The 15117-nt window shown below is 42.9% G+C and overlaps 1 pseudogene; it reads right to left on the minus strand.

The window, feature by feature from the left end:
- On the minus strand, positions 1-6348 carry LOC144060003 (NXPE family member 3-like; annotated as a pseudogene).
- Positions 6349-15117: the final 8769 nt, after the last annotated feature.

The following is a 15117-nucleotide window of genomic DNA, read 5'->3' on the forward strand; positions in this document are numbered from 1 at the left end:
ATGTGTGTCGTCTCTCTTAGACACGGGACTTTTATTAGAAAAAACAATGTTTCCCAGGAAACTGCCTCTCCCCTCCCAGTATGCTAGCTCGTCCTTGGTTTTTCAAAAAACGGATTTCTAACGAACAGAAACTAGACTTAGATAAATAAAATAAAAATAGATATCTAGACTTAGATAAATAAAAGAAACGTATTAACTTTCTCATTTCTGGGAAAAGAGAACAGATAACAAAGAGGACAAAAGCATGACTCATCAACCTATATTGAGTTAACAGTTATATCTACATCTTCACAACTTTAACTAAATTCAAAAGAGGTAAAATATAAAATGAAATAGTAAAATGTTAACAGGTCCCAGTCATGACGATAAGACTTTAAAAACATTATTGATTACAGACACTTGGCAGAAATTGCGACATCACTCACAAAGACACATCCACAGATACGATCATGCATCGGTCGTGGTCCCATCACGACAAACGTGGGACAACATCATGTCTACCATATTTCTGACAATGACCCGAGGTGGGTGGACGTTGTGAGGCTGGTAATGCGCCACGCACATCTGCCAGGCGTCCACCAGCATAACGTTGAGATCCTTGAACATGGCACGCAGCACGACGTCCAGTTGCAGCGCAAACCAGTCGCTGAAGATCAGGCTGAGCTCCTGATCCAGTGCCCTAGGGTTGGGCGTGCGGACCACAACCGCCGTCCCTGGGGCCCGGTTCAGCAGTCGCACCACCGCCTTGCGGATATGCCGGAGGCGGTGTATGTACACCTCCACAGGGAACGGACTGAAGTGAGCCCAGAGGCTGAGCGCCACAACCGTGTTGGGACCGCCGGTCAGGCCGTCCAGCTCGTTGGCGATGTAGCGTATCTTGTGTGCCACAGCATTGGCCTTGGAGACGATGGGCGGGCCGTGGAAGTGGTACTTGAGCAGAATGTTGTGGGTGCTGTCCAGCGCCATGAAGGGCCCCACCTTTATTGTACTCTCCTGTTTGAATTCCTTCATTCCTGCAGAGCAGAAGAAAATAAAGCTACATGAGAGGAAACTACTGGTCAAGATCAAGTGGCGGTTCAGCATCTTTAACAAGACATTTGGACGTCATCACAAACACTGCCAAAAGTGTAATAACTGTGTCACTCATCCAGAGTCACATACATGTAAATACCTCTTTAATATAGTGACTTGACGTACCACTTCTACTATATGCACTAAAAACATAAAATATTATGGCATTATTTCAAGGAAACACTACACAACAAACCCCAACAGTCTTGAAAAACAATTTTATAGTCTCAGTTGATAGGGTGTAATCACTATCATCATCAACTGCTTACAGATAAACCAAACTTCATTTATTTCTTAAATAAAATATTTATTGAGCATTGACAGTACATTTTTGATACAATCCATACAAAGGAAATAACTAATGCACACCATTTTTAATTAATTATTTGTTTGTTCAAAAATCATCTCCCATTCCCCTCAGTAACACTTGTGATTGTGTTTTGCCTCTTTTATGTGTTATTATTGTACAGACAAGGTTCAATATAGTTATATTGTTTATATTTGTGAATTAAAGTTTTGCTACTTTTGGTATTAAATTAATGTAACTCAGTGACACCCTTAGTAACAAAGGCAGGCAGTCTGTGTTATAACATAATGGCCTATGTAAGGAGCATTGGAGTTACAGTTGATTGACAATGACACAGTCAATGACACAGTCAATGACACAGTCAATGACACAGTCAATGACACAGTCAATGACACAGTCAATTTAAGATGATGGGAATATTCTTGATTTCAAAACGAATGTTTGGGCTGCTTCCAGCATGATTTTAAAATGATTTGTGGCCCAAACTATAGGGCGGCCCACCGGGAATTGTCCCGGGCCTCCAGATGGCCCAGTCCGGGCCTGGTGTAAAGGAAAAGTTAATAAATAAATCAATGTAAATAATGACACTGTGTTAATGAAAATACTATTCATATATTATTTTAAAATAGGTAAAAGGATAAAATAGCAAATAAAAAATGTGGAATTGTGAGCTGTATTGATTATGTAAAGCAGGAAAGCTCAGATGTCTGATTCTTGTGGCACAGTATGTCGTGCAGGTCAACAACCTTTTTGAAAACGAGAGCTACTTCTTGGGATTAATACAAAGGGTTTGAAACACACTTGTGAAATAACAAATGTGCTCAAATTACCTATAATAATTATGCCTCTTTATTAATAAATAATTATTTTCATTGGATGTGAAGACACCACACCAATCATGTTTTTAAAATCGTGATTTTTCATAATAATTAGGAAATGTAAAAAGGCAACACTTTATACTGTAGCGATGTGTAAACCTGTAGCGACTTTAACATGTAACAATGTCATTTCACATAATTCTGGAAATGATTATGTTGTGGAATGATGCCGTTTTTGTGCCTATATGCCAATACAAATATGGAACAATAAGGTGGATGGTTTGATAGGTGGAATGACGAAGAGGTCCAGGCAAGCATTTAAAGGACAAGCACCTCCAGAGAAAATCAGCAAAGAAGAATGATAGGGTTTACCAGCTTATCACTGACAATTCTGTAAGTTATTTGATTTGGGATTTATTAGGGGAAAAAAACAATTGTATTATTTGATTCCCTCACCAAATGTGAATCAATAAGGAAATCAGCAAGGAATCAGATACATAAACAGCATCAATAATGGAAGCAGAATCACAAAATTCTTATCAATTCTCATCCCTATTTCTAAGTTTGTGCTCAAGTACATTTCAGATATTGTAATTTTTTTTATTGACCAGGGGCTGATTCAATTCATTTCTATGTTTACACTTTTGTTTCCCACCACTGTCCACCATTCAGCCATTAAGACACACTCACCAGGAAGAACAGTGACGAGGTACTCGAACCACTGGCGCATGGTGGAGTCGCCGTACAAGTAGACCAACTTGTTGGCCAAGCACTGAGTGATGGACAGCCCATCAACCTGGCGCTCGGTCACGCCACCCAACGGCCTCCAAATATCCTGGTAGTAGTATCCAGATGTTGCCAGCTTCACGGGATCCGGTATTTTACTGCCATTTTCTACATTGATGGCGGACACAATGTGGTGACTAATCGCCATCCCCCAAAAGTGAGAGTTATAATTCTGTAGGTCAACAGTACCTTTCTTTGAAGGCAGCACGACGATGGTGTCCGATGTGGAAGCATGGATGGGATATTTAAGGTTCACGCCTCTGATGTCAAAAAGTGGATTACAACAGAATTAACAACAATTAGATACTACAATGATATTTGTACAAAGAGAGTGAGCTATTCCAACGGTACCAGCCACAATCCTAAAACCTAAATCCCATCCATCAGTGCTACTGCCTCCGTGACCCGACCCCGGATAAGCGGTAGAAAATGGATGGAACACTTTAAAAACAGTTGGGCCAAATATAACTCAGCTATGGGTCAAAAATGGACCGATCCTCAACTTGGGTCGATTTGACCCAACTTTGAGTCAAGAAATGGGTCTTTCAGTGTAAAACAACTCATAAATATTGGTCAGATCATTTACTTGGGTCAAAAATATAGGTCATTTTGTATAAAACAACCTAGAATGTTGGGTCAAATTGACCCATTAAGTGGATCGGTCCATTGTTTATCCATAATTGGGTTACTTTTGACCCAACTGTTTTCAGAGTGTATTGCAATGGTACCAGCCAAATCCTCCTTCGATGACACTAGGAAGTCATAAAACAGAAATAGAAATACTAGATTGTTTTGTTTCAGATTTTCGGTTATGAAACCAAGTGCTGTTTAGAAGTACTTTAGAGATGACACTTACAATAACCTAAATGTGATTTTTGGGTCAACAGCTTGTTCTGTTTGGATTACCTTTGGAACAGCTTATGTCAAATATTTATTGAGTGTACAAACTTCTGAAAGAGCAAAGCCTCCTTGTTGGTGATGATGTTTTTGAGGGGGCTTTCCATGAAGTGGTTGTTTCTGGTGTCACAGCTGAGCATTTTGGGCTTGTAGCAATACCAAGCATCACCAGTGTGAAGGTCCGTGTAGTTACACAGTGGCCCCTTGTCTTGCGGCAGGCACAGGTTGCACCCCATCTTCTCAGACTGCTCTCCTTGGTGAAAGATGCTGGAGAAGTACACTCGATCGGGCCGTTTCTCCCTCAGTCGCTGCAGCACGGCGATGGCCTCGTTCGAGTGTACCATCATGACCTCGACCTGAGCAGAGCCCTCCCACAGAAGCGGGAATCGAGCGGAATAAAGTCCGTTCTTGTGGTCCAGCACCTCCCCGGCCACGCCCGCTTTGTATTTTGGGGAGTGCAACCGAGCCAACAGCAAATCGCCGCCGTAGCGCTTGGGTTGGCCTTTTGAAGTCGTGCAGGTGGATCTGCACTTCCAGCTGGTCGCCCACGTACCAACTGTGGTTGTTTTGGGAGGTTACGATGGTGAACAGGCTGTGGGCCGGGTCACTCGTCTGGGACAGGTTGAGTGGTTCGGAGCCAGAGGGCGGCCGGGGCCAGGCGATGGGAGTCCAACAGGTTGCGTTCCTCAAGCTCTTCTTCAGGGGACAGTGGCTGGTACAGATGAGGACAGAAGGTGCGCTTGTGGGGAAATGTTGGGAGGTTTTTAAATGGATTTGAAGATTGGTTCCGGTTCTGGACCTTGTACGGTGGTGACACTGTGTGGTACTTCCAACTCTGAAGAGATCACATGTCAAGCATATATAGTTACATATGCTGTTTTGTTTATTAACTGTGCACACTGCAGAGTGGCGGACTTTCTCATGTGTGACGTATGGCTGGGCAATTAATCAAAATGTGGTTAAGATTTACACGTGTATGGGTGTGTATGTTTGTATGTGTGTGAGTCCCACCTCCCACAGTTGTGAGCCAGTTTACAGCCAGAAGAGGGAATGAAGAAGCGCAACAGAATGTTGATGACATATGTAAACCAACACGCATGCAAATGGCACTATATTCTTCACGAAAACATCACTTGACAGCCGAGCAGTAATCCAGTTTTACAAGTACGTCCATCACCGATGACATTTTTTTGTTCCCTGCTCTGTTTGGTGGGAAGGGTTGCTGTTAAGATAACTTGTTTAAATGCCATTCACTGCAAAGCGAAAAGGTAAGATTTCACAAAACAAATGGTTTATCTGTTCACGCCTCATCCTCGCTTGTGAATAACTGACCCTTTCGGGAATGCTGATTTGATATCCAGTCATGACATTCACCTGTTTTCAATTAACTTGTTCAACTGTGGAATGCTCTAAACATGTGCTTTTTTAAAATTTGTCGCACCTGTCTTTTCTTTTCTTTTTTAACGTGTTGCAGGCAACAAATTTAAAATGAGAGGAATTATAGGTAAAAAATGATTTGCCAATCATTGTATTCTGTTTTTCTTTATGTTTGACATAACATCCCAATTTCATTGGAATTATATTGTGTATAATATGATATTAAGATGTCTATGTGACTGAAATATTGACAGTATGGCCTTTTAATGTAGGGTTTTTCGGATCCCTGGAAGCTCAAAGGAATCATTTTAAATAAATCAATAAAAATATACTATTTTTGTATTTATTTATTTGGAATATAGACAACAAAACAATATAATAACATGACCAGTAAAATTGGGGAAAATTGTGCAGGTGAGAACAGAACCCGCCAAAAAAAGTTTATAAAAAAAAATCTCACCTCATACATCTTCATATTCAGTATACTGTACATACAAACAAACAAACTATAATATAACAATATACTACATATATTAAATAATATTTTGTTCCACCAAGGGTATAGAACAAAAACACACTGTGGGAATTTGCACAAATAAATATTGTAAATACAGGCCTATTCAACACTTACTTATTTTATCTTTTAATCGTGAATAAGAAAGCTGTCATGTTGACAAAATAATGTTCTGTTGAGCTACTTATTTGTGCATTCAGGCTATGACCGCCTGATCTATATCCCGAGCTACAGTATTCCAAAATGCCTTGTAATTTATTTGGAATTCAATTAAAATAGAATACATGTTTTGTTTATCACTCATACTTTCTCTACAGAAAATAAAGTACACGCCTAACACATTCTGCCAAGGTATACACGAAACGTACGAGTAGCCTACAACTTCAGCATGCAAAATAAAATAAAACTTCTTTTTTTTTTTTTTAAACAAAGTTCTCTTACCTCCACAGGGATTATGTTGCGCAGGAGTAAGATGAAGCCGAACAGGGTGAGAATGATGAGGACAGATTTCAAATTCCAAACATTTACGGACATGGCGACCTTGACTTTTATCGTGGTGATTAACTGCCGTCGTTGCCGTAACGATGACGTCACCCCCGCTGCACAGACCTGAATCAGGTGTACTTTCTGTATTTTATTGCTGAAGTAAGCAGTTTCACCCAACAGCCTAGAGAAGAAAAACAACAATTGTAATAAGTACTAAATAACAGTTAAAACGCCCTTTCTAATCCCCAAGCACGCCCCCTTCCCATTTCTTGGTCAGAGGAGGAACTGGACACAATATGTCAATTCAAAATCTTTGTAGCCTACACACATTTCTTATAATTTCCAAAAAATGGTGATTGAGTCATGATAAAAAGATCAGGTATGGAAAAAAAAATCTGGATTTGTCATACCCTCAGTGTGAGCGTATCTTTATATTCTGAAATGAACTCCCTGTTGCATTGGATAATCTATCTGCTAATAGTGTAGCAAACATCCACAATTTGACGCTCACCCAAAAAAGGTTTGTAATGCCTCAATTTTGCAGACAGAAAAAAATTACTGTTGCAAATTATTGTAATTTTGTTTAGTTTAGTTTACCACAAATTCCTGAATTGTTTTCATTTTGTGTTTCAGTTCAGCTTTTATTGATTTATTTTATTCCTGTAATGTTAGGTTGAGCTTTTATTTAGAAAGAACAAGGGATGTGAAGTGGTTGCTCACAACTCGGTTTCACTTTAAATTAGATTCTGTTCCTGGCCTAAAAAGTACGCGCTTGGGGAAAACGGAGTCTAGAAAAAAAATATTTCTTGAAGCTTTAAGTGTAAATATAATGCAATATGTTTTCTTATAATGTTATTTGTAAGTATATTTATCGATAATAACAATAATAATAATAATAATGATAATGCATAGGCGCCTCTCCAGACACTCAAGGACACCGTACAATTTTAAAGACGATTTAATAAATAATAAATAAAGAAATAAATAAAAAGGATGGGGTTGGGCTGGTGGCAGTGTTTAGTGGCATTAAGTTGGGTAGGCAGTTTTATACTAGTGTGTTTTGAATTGTGATTTAAATTGTGTGAAAGAGTTTACGTTTCTGAGTTGTGGTGATATTGAGTTCCAGAGGCGGGGAGCACAGCGGCTGAAGGTGCGGGAAGGAGTGTATACTTGCAGAAGATCGGATAGGTACGGGTAGATGATAAAAAGGAGGGGCCCCAGGACAGATCCTTGGGGCACCCCTTAGGTTACAGATTTAAAGGACTTGAGTTGAAAGAATTGAGTGCGGCATCAGAGGTAGGATGAAAACCAGTTAAACGATTGTCTTGCTGTATAGTGTGATTAAGGGGCTTTTGGTCTGTGGGTTAGGGCTATCATCATCCCATCACTAGCCACAGTATTGTTTTAGTTAAGGAGTGATTTTTGTTTTGATTGTAGTTTAGACTTCCTCCCTTTTGGAGTGCCTTTAGTTAAACTTTGAATAGCTTTTGTTTTCTCCCTCTCAACGAGGAACTTTGGTTTTGTTTAATAAAAGCTGCTTAAGCCTCAACCTCTATCTCTGCGTCTGGGTTCTAAAACTGCCACGTTGTGTCAAATACAGTAAAAGGAAAGACTGGCAGGAAACGTTAGGTGCACGAGGCAGTCCTGAACAGGTGTGTTTTGAGTCTTGATTTGAAGGAGGAGAGAGAGTCACTGTTTCTGAGGTTCGGTGGCAGAGTGTTCCAGAGCTGGGGGGCCGAGCAACTGGTGGCTTTTTTTTTTGTATCCAACTCAGATAACCATGACAAAACCTTCAAAACTGAACATGCAATGAACAAAGCATACAACAATTAACCAATAACAGCAGTACTCAATAAAAGAGGACATGCTGTATCAAATTTAAAATGCTCTTTGAGAGTCACATCAAATTTGGTTTCTTGGCTTAGCTGTCACAATACTGGACTCTGCCTCTGTCTCTGGTGACAGGACTGTTGGATCTGGATGAGCACAAACATTGTAGGCCTAATCAATAACATTAAAAATGAACATAGACGTCTAAATCATTTTTTTTTTTAAAAAACATAAAATGATTGTGTAACAGTTAATTCTACGCATAATACAGGACAATTGCCGACCCAGTACAAAAGCCCAACACAATCTGTACAAGTCTTCTTACTAGTAGCTCCAGCTTCATTCGGTTCCTTCTCCTAGACCTTCTCCTTCAATGAGGCCAACACACATTACCCCTCCTCCAAGAACGGGACCACCTCCTCACCACCAATATTTCTAGAGATGGGACAATGAAGCCTTGTGACGCTTTTGAGGCTTTCGGCTGATTGCTTTGGAAAAAGAGTCGAAGTTTCAAAGCCCCATAAAATAGATCGTACCGGTGACATCTGGTGGTCAGCTGGAGTCATAGCAGCTATAATCTTCAAAGTGATTCGCCTGATTTTATATTCCAACATAACACCAGTACATTCAGTCTTACATTTGTGTCTGTCTAATGATCATCAGGTACACATGGAAGGTGAACATAAAGTGAACCAAATATCTACATGAGGGAATTGTGCTTGTGCAACAGTGAAAATAAAGCAAATACCAGTATGTACATGAGGGAATTGTTCTTGTGCCCAACTTTTTATATTTATTTGTTTTACAAGTTCTTTTTCAAGAACAATATTTGCTCTATTGTGTTCGGCTTCAAGCGGCTTCTTCTCTGGCTGACAATTTCACCAGCCTTTGAGAAAATCCTCTCACAGGGGCCTGAAGATGCTGGTGGTGAGAGGTACTGCAGAGCCACTGGATACGTCATCAGCACGTGATCACGGAGGTGTCATCGGGGCTTTTGATACATTGTTTCGAGCAGTCTGTGTCACTCAGCTGACACATGCTCCGGAGTGTCAGTGTCAAACGTCCCATCTCTAAATATTTCCTCTACTAGTGGCCTTAACAGCTGATGTTTCTGCTGCTAGTGATAAATGTACATATAATCATAATAATGTTAACTATTGTGTTCTTAACATAGCAATTGATGTAAGAAAAAAAAAACACACACACACATAAATCACCCACCCCCCTCACCCACACACCCACACACACACACACACCCACACACACACACACACACGCGCGCGCGCGCGCACACACACACACGCGCACACACACGCGCGCGCGCACACACACACACACACACACACACGTGCTTATGTGAAAGTAATCCAGCTCATTTGTCCACATATCAAATAATATTCCTCAACTGCTACTAACTGTGATATGATCAAATCACAGATGTAGGTCTTCTTGATGATTTTTGATGGTGAGCATTGCAACAACAATTGCATTAAATGTATGGACTTGGTCTAATATTTAGCCATATTAAATGTGCTTTCCACCGGGCCTTCCTGTAGACGTGCTGCTGGAACCTGCCTCAGCATCTTTCCTCCACTAAAAAAGCTCTGTCATTTTTGCACATTTGGTTGCACTTCCATGAAGCATTTTTATTTACATCCATCTTATTTTTTCGACACCACCCATTTCTTTGTCAACTGCCTTCTTTCATTTCGCCATTTTTCTCTTTTCAGTAGCTAGCTCCTACAACTTAAGGGGCGGAGGGCTGGTGCGGCTCGTGCGCTCCTGTGGGCTAGTGTTTGTAGTTAATTGGTTACTGCAGCGCTGCTTATTATTGGTCACAAAGTGACAATCCTACGAACCATAAACGGTCAGTTGTTGCACGCCAGACGCCAGCCGTGAGTACATGTCCTCCTCGCAAGTGGCGGCCGATGAGGGCGCATGCGGGGCGGTTGGCTGCTTTTTGTGGCAATACGGCGTCTTGGGTAATCGGCCTGTATTTATAAAATAGTGGGCTCTGGGCTGACTGTACAAGATGGCTATGTGTATTGCAAAACACGAGGGGCGCAATAAAAAAATAAAATAAATAATAATAATAAACACTGGTCAAAATCGGCCAAGGACAAACCGCAGCCAAAATTTTCCTAAGGAATTCACTCTGGGGTAACAGAACACAAAATTAATCTATATGCCGATGATATTTTACTTTATTTAGAAAAGCCCGCTATTTCGTTAGGGGAAGTATTTAACTTAATAACCCGATTCTCACATTTATCAGATTATTCTATTAATTGGACAAAATCAACACTTCTACCTATTACAGAAAATTCATGGAACCCTGCAAGCCAGGACCCACACTACTCATTTCCTATAGGTAATTTAAAATATTTAGGCATAAAAATCTCACCTAAATTAACTGATTTAAATCATTTAAATTTTACTCCACTTCTGGTTAGCATTTATAATGACCTGGAGCGCTGGAATAATCTTCCTATTTCTCTAATAGGACGAATAGCCACAATTAAAATGAAAGTTTTACCCAAAATAAACAATTTTTTTCTCAATGATTCCATTTAAACCTACGGCTAACTGGTTCCAGCTGTTGGACTCGGCCGTTACAAAATTTTACTGGAATAAAAAAAAAAAGCAAAGATTGGTCTATCTACTCTTCAGAAAAGTTAATCCAAAGGAGGTCTAGAGGCACCAAATTTTATGCACTACTATATAGCTAACCAGCTACAATATATCATTCTATGGGCACAACCCAACAGAGATACTAACTGTTGGCTGGAACTACAACTGAAGGATTGTAATAACCTCAGACTTCTAGATTTACTCTTTATCACAACATCGATTAAGCAACATAATTGTTTTAAAACCCCATTGATTTCCGCCACCCTGACTGCCTGGTGGAAGGCACTAGAACTAGAAATTACAAAAGCCCAAGTGGAGCCCTGTGGGCTTTCTCCCCTATGGCATAACACCGACTTTCAACTTAACAACCAAACTGTAATGATTGGGGTCAGCTGTTTCTGTTTCCCTTGCAGTCACTGGGGAAACAGCTGGAGGGCGGAGCCCGCCAAACACACCTGCTGCCCATCAGCCCATCAGGCCAAGATAAAGGCCTGGCAGATACAGCGAGGAGTGTCGGGTTATTACTCCGTGACGCTACTCACCAGACCTGACTTGTAGCGCTTCTACGTGAATCTACTCCGTATCCCAATGACTCGCCGTTTTGTCCGCCCTCGGGCGTGATTTTGTGTTTCCTTGTTTTTTGATTAAAACTAAGTTATCCGCATCCCTGCCGTGGCTCTCCTACCTTCCTGCACTTGGGTCCTCCACTCCCACACCGTAACACAATCGTTTTATTTAGGTGTGTGGGAGCAGAAAGGAATTACACATCTCAACCATTTTTTTTCAGATAATATGTTTATATCATATACATCCTTGCTCCAAAAATACAAAATAAAAAGCGGAAATTTTTTACATTATCTGCAAGTTAAAAGTATGATAAAGAAACCAATTCCAACACTTCGGGGTATGCTCCAACCGCCTGTTTTAGCTAAAGATATTATCAAGCTTTCTCCGACAACAAAAAAACTCTCAAAAATATATAAGTTACTTTCATATACTGATAAAATGTCTTTACCCATCTTGAAATGGGAGACAGACTTGTCTATAGCTCCGGAATCTGACTTTTGCATTCAAGTTTGTGAAAACTTATTTAAAATGACAAAACACACACATTTACAACTTATCCAATACAAAATTATTCATAGAACATACATTACTCAATATATGATGAAGAAAATGGGACTCTCACACTCCGACATTTGTCTCCAGTGTTTACAAAACACTACAGACACTTATTTTCATGCTTTATGGTTATGTACTCCGGTTATGTATTTCTGGACTAAAGTCTTAGAAAATTTTTCCGCTATCTTGGACTGTAGGATACCTTTATCTCCAAACTTGTGTTTGCTAGGTGACCTAACGACAACTGACTTACCACATAAACAAATTCAATCTACACTTGTAGCCCTTACTGGAAAAATAAACAAACTCTGAATATCGACCAATGGTCTAACCTCCTCATAAATCGCATTTTAATGGAAAAAATATCGGCTTCAAATAAAAACCAAATATCAAAATTCATCGAAATATGGTCTACGTATATAGAATATTTTAACCTAATTCTGGTTATTTAATTCTGCCTGTTAGCGAGAGCCACCACATCGTGATAACTTACATTGATGTCTCTGCATTTGACAGTTTGTAACTAATGGTTGTATTTTTATAGTCAGGAACCCAGTTGCTGCCAACAGGATCGAGCAGATTCACCTCCAATGGGCACTAAAGGCTTATATTCGGATTCACTGCATGCCAGGGGGCTAATTCTACAGGTGCTGTCCCCCCCTGGCTGGGCGTGGGCGGGTCTGCCCCTCTGTTGGCTGCTGGGTGGCGGCTGCGTCTTGGTCGTTCCCTGGGTCTCGTGGGGGGTGCTGCGTTGTGGGGCTCTCCCTGGTGTTCGGGGCGGGGGTGCTGGGGTGGGGGGGGGGGGTGTCTGGGGATTTGGGGACCTGGGGGCGGCTGGGGCTGGGTTGGGGTGGATGGCGGGGGTGGGTGGGGTGCGGGGGGGTCGTGGGGGGAGCGGGGATTGTGGGCCGGTGGGGTGCCTCTCCCCCTCTCTCTGCGGCCCTGCCGCTGCCTCCTGCCCTTCCTGTCGTCTCCTTCCCCCGTCCCCTCCCCCGTCCCCTCCCCCTCCCCTGTCCGCCTTCCTCCCCCTCCCCTGGCCCGGGGGCTCCATCCGTGGCCTGGGTCTCGGCGCTCCGGGGGCCGGGAGGGTGGATGGGATTGGGGTTGTGCCCGCCCCGCTCCGGTGGACCTCCTGGCACTCCGGGCGGGCCCCAGTATTCCGGGGGGCAAGCCCTATCGCCCCGCCGGGCTGGTCCCATATGCCCGCCGGGGTCCCGGTGGGGTGGAGGGGGGTTTGGTGGTCGGGTGCGCCTCCCGCCCCCGCCCGGTTGGGGGGGGCCCAGCTGGTCGCTCCTCTTAACTCACTGCACTAGTTTTGCACAATACACTTCAGACATAGAGGGCACATAACACACTTTGGGGGGGAGTGGGGTAGGGTGGAAACACCATCTTCGCCCTGCAACTCCCCTCCAATTTTAATGCACCATACAACTGGGGGGGGGGAGGGGGGGCAGGGGTTGTGGGCCGGTGGGGTGCCTGGCGGGCCTGCAGTGCCCCGTCCTGCTGCGTTGGGTTGGGGGCGCGGGCCGCGTTGGGGTGGGGGGGCGCTCCTGCTCCTGGGTTTGCTCTCCGGCCGGTGGCCCCTGCGGGGCCCGGGGGTCGTCCTTTGGCGCTGCCACGGCCTGGGGGGCCCTGAGGTGTTGCGCTCGCTCTGTCCTGGCGGGGGTCGACGGCTCCCCTCTTTGGTGGAGATTTTCATGCATGCCAGATCCACCACACCAGCATCTATCGTAACTCAGACACAATCTGCTTCTCCCTCAGGTCATTGAATCGGTGGATGCTGGTGTCTGGGATCTCACTCTGCTTCGTCTGTCCTTCCTACCTTTCCTCAGTCTTTCCTTTGGGCCCTTGAGGTCTCCCTGATTTGTTGGAGTTTGGATGTCTCTGGGGTTGGTGAAGGACTCTGGTTGGTGGCCCGGTGGGTGATGTCTGGTCGGTACTGGACTTCACTTTCCTTTCTTTTCTTTGGTCCTTCTTCGGGTCTCCTGACGGCCCCACAACGCTGGATTCTGAAGTGTTTGGTTTAGGTGAACGGTATGGGATTTGTTTTTTTTTTACACGCACGCACGCACGCACGCACGCACGCACGCACGCACGCATGCACACACGCACAAACACACACCCACATACAAAAAAAAAAAAAAGGAGAACAGTGATGATGACATGTCAAATGATCAATACTGAGCTCTCCAAAAAGAAGAAAAAAAAAAGAAAAGAGGTGGGACGTTTGACACTGAGACTCCGGAGCATGTGTCAGCCGAGTGAGACAGACTGCTCGAAACAATGTATCAAAAGCCCCGATGAAACCTCCGTGATCACGTGCTGATGACGTATGCGGCTTTATGCGCGCTAATGAGATACCGGAAATTACGTAACTGATTCAAACCCTTTGGCGCGGTGTCAGGCGCACAATTCCCTCATGTAGATATTTGCTTCACTTTATGTTCACCTGGAAAAGTTAGTTATTCGGTATGTTTCCAACAAAAGTACTCCCACAATGATGCAATTAAAGTTTCCAATTATGCATTACTTTTAAATCGTGTGTAGAAGATACAGGCTTGACCCAAGTATTTTCCACCGGGTTGCTATAAGCGCTTCTCCAAGACCCTCAGTCACATCTCCCAAAGACTGATGTTGAAATACTTGTCATCTGGCTTCACAGCGCACTTGTGTCATATCCAAATCATGTTTATAAAAATTGAATGAGTAACAGGACATCACATTGAACCATAGTACTGGTACAGTGTCAAAATATTGCAACACTTCCATGTGTACCTGATGATCATTAGATAGACACAAATGTAAGACTGAGTGTACTGGTGTTATGTTGGAATATAAATCAATCAGGCGAATCACTTTGAAGATTATAGCTGCTATGGCTCCAGCTGACCACCAGATGTCACCGGTACGATCTATCTTATGGGGCTTTGAAACTTCGACTCTTTTTCAAAAGCAATCAGCCGAAAGCCTCAAAAGCTTCACAAGGCTTCATTGTCCCATCTCACACTGTGTATATAGTAGTGATGGCAGTGCGACACTGAAGCTTCGATACAAGCTTCAAACCCTGAACTACAATTCCATAGAACCACTGCGATAAAGCGATACACGCGCCGATACGGGGTTTCACACTTGCGCACTCGGCAGAGTGCTGGAGCACCAGTGTTGTTCGTCCCATCACTACCTCCAAGCACTGATAACGCTTTTGAGAGGCACGTAATGACAAATGAGCCACCAGAGGGTGCTGCAACCGCACAAAAACAAAGACACTTACTGAAATG

Source organism: Vanacampus margaritifer, chromosome 11, assembly GCF_051991255.1.
Source record: "Vanacampus margaritifer isolate UIUO_Vmar chromosome 11, RoL_Vmar_1.0, whole genome shotgun sequence".
NCBI lineage: Eukaryota > Metazoa > Chordata > Actinopteri > Syngnathiformes > Syngnathidae > Vanacampus > Vanacampus margaritifer.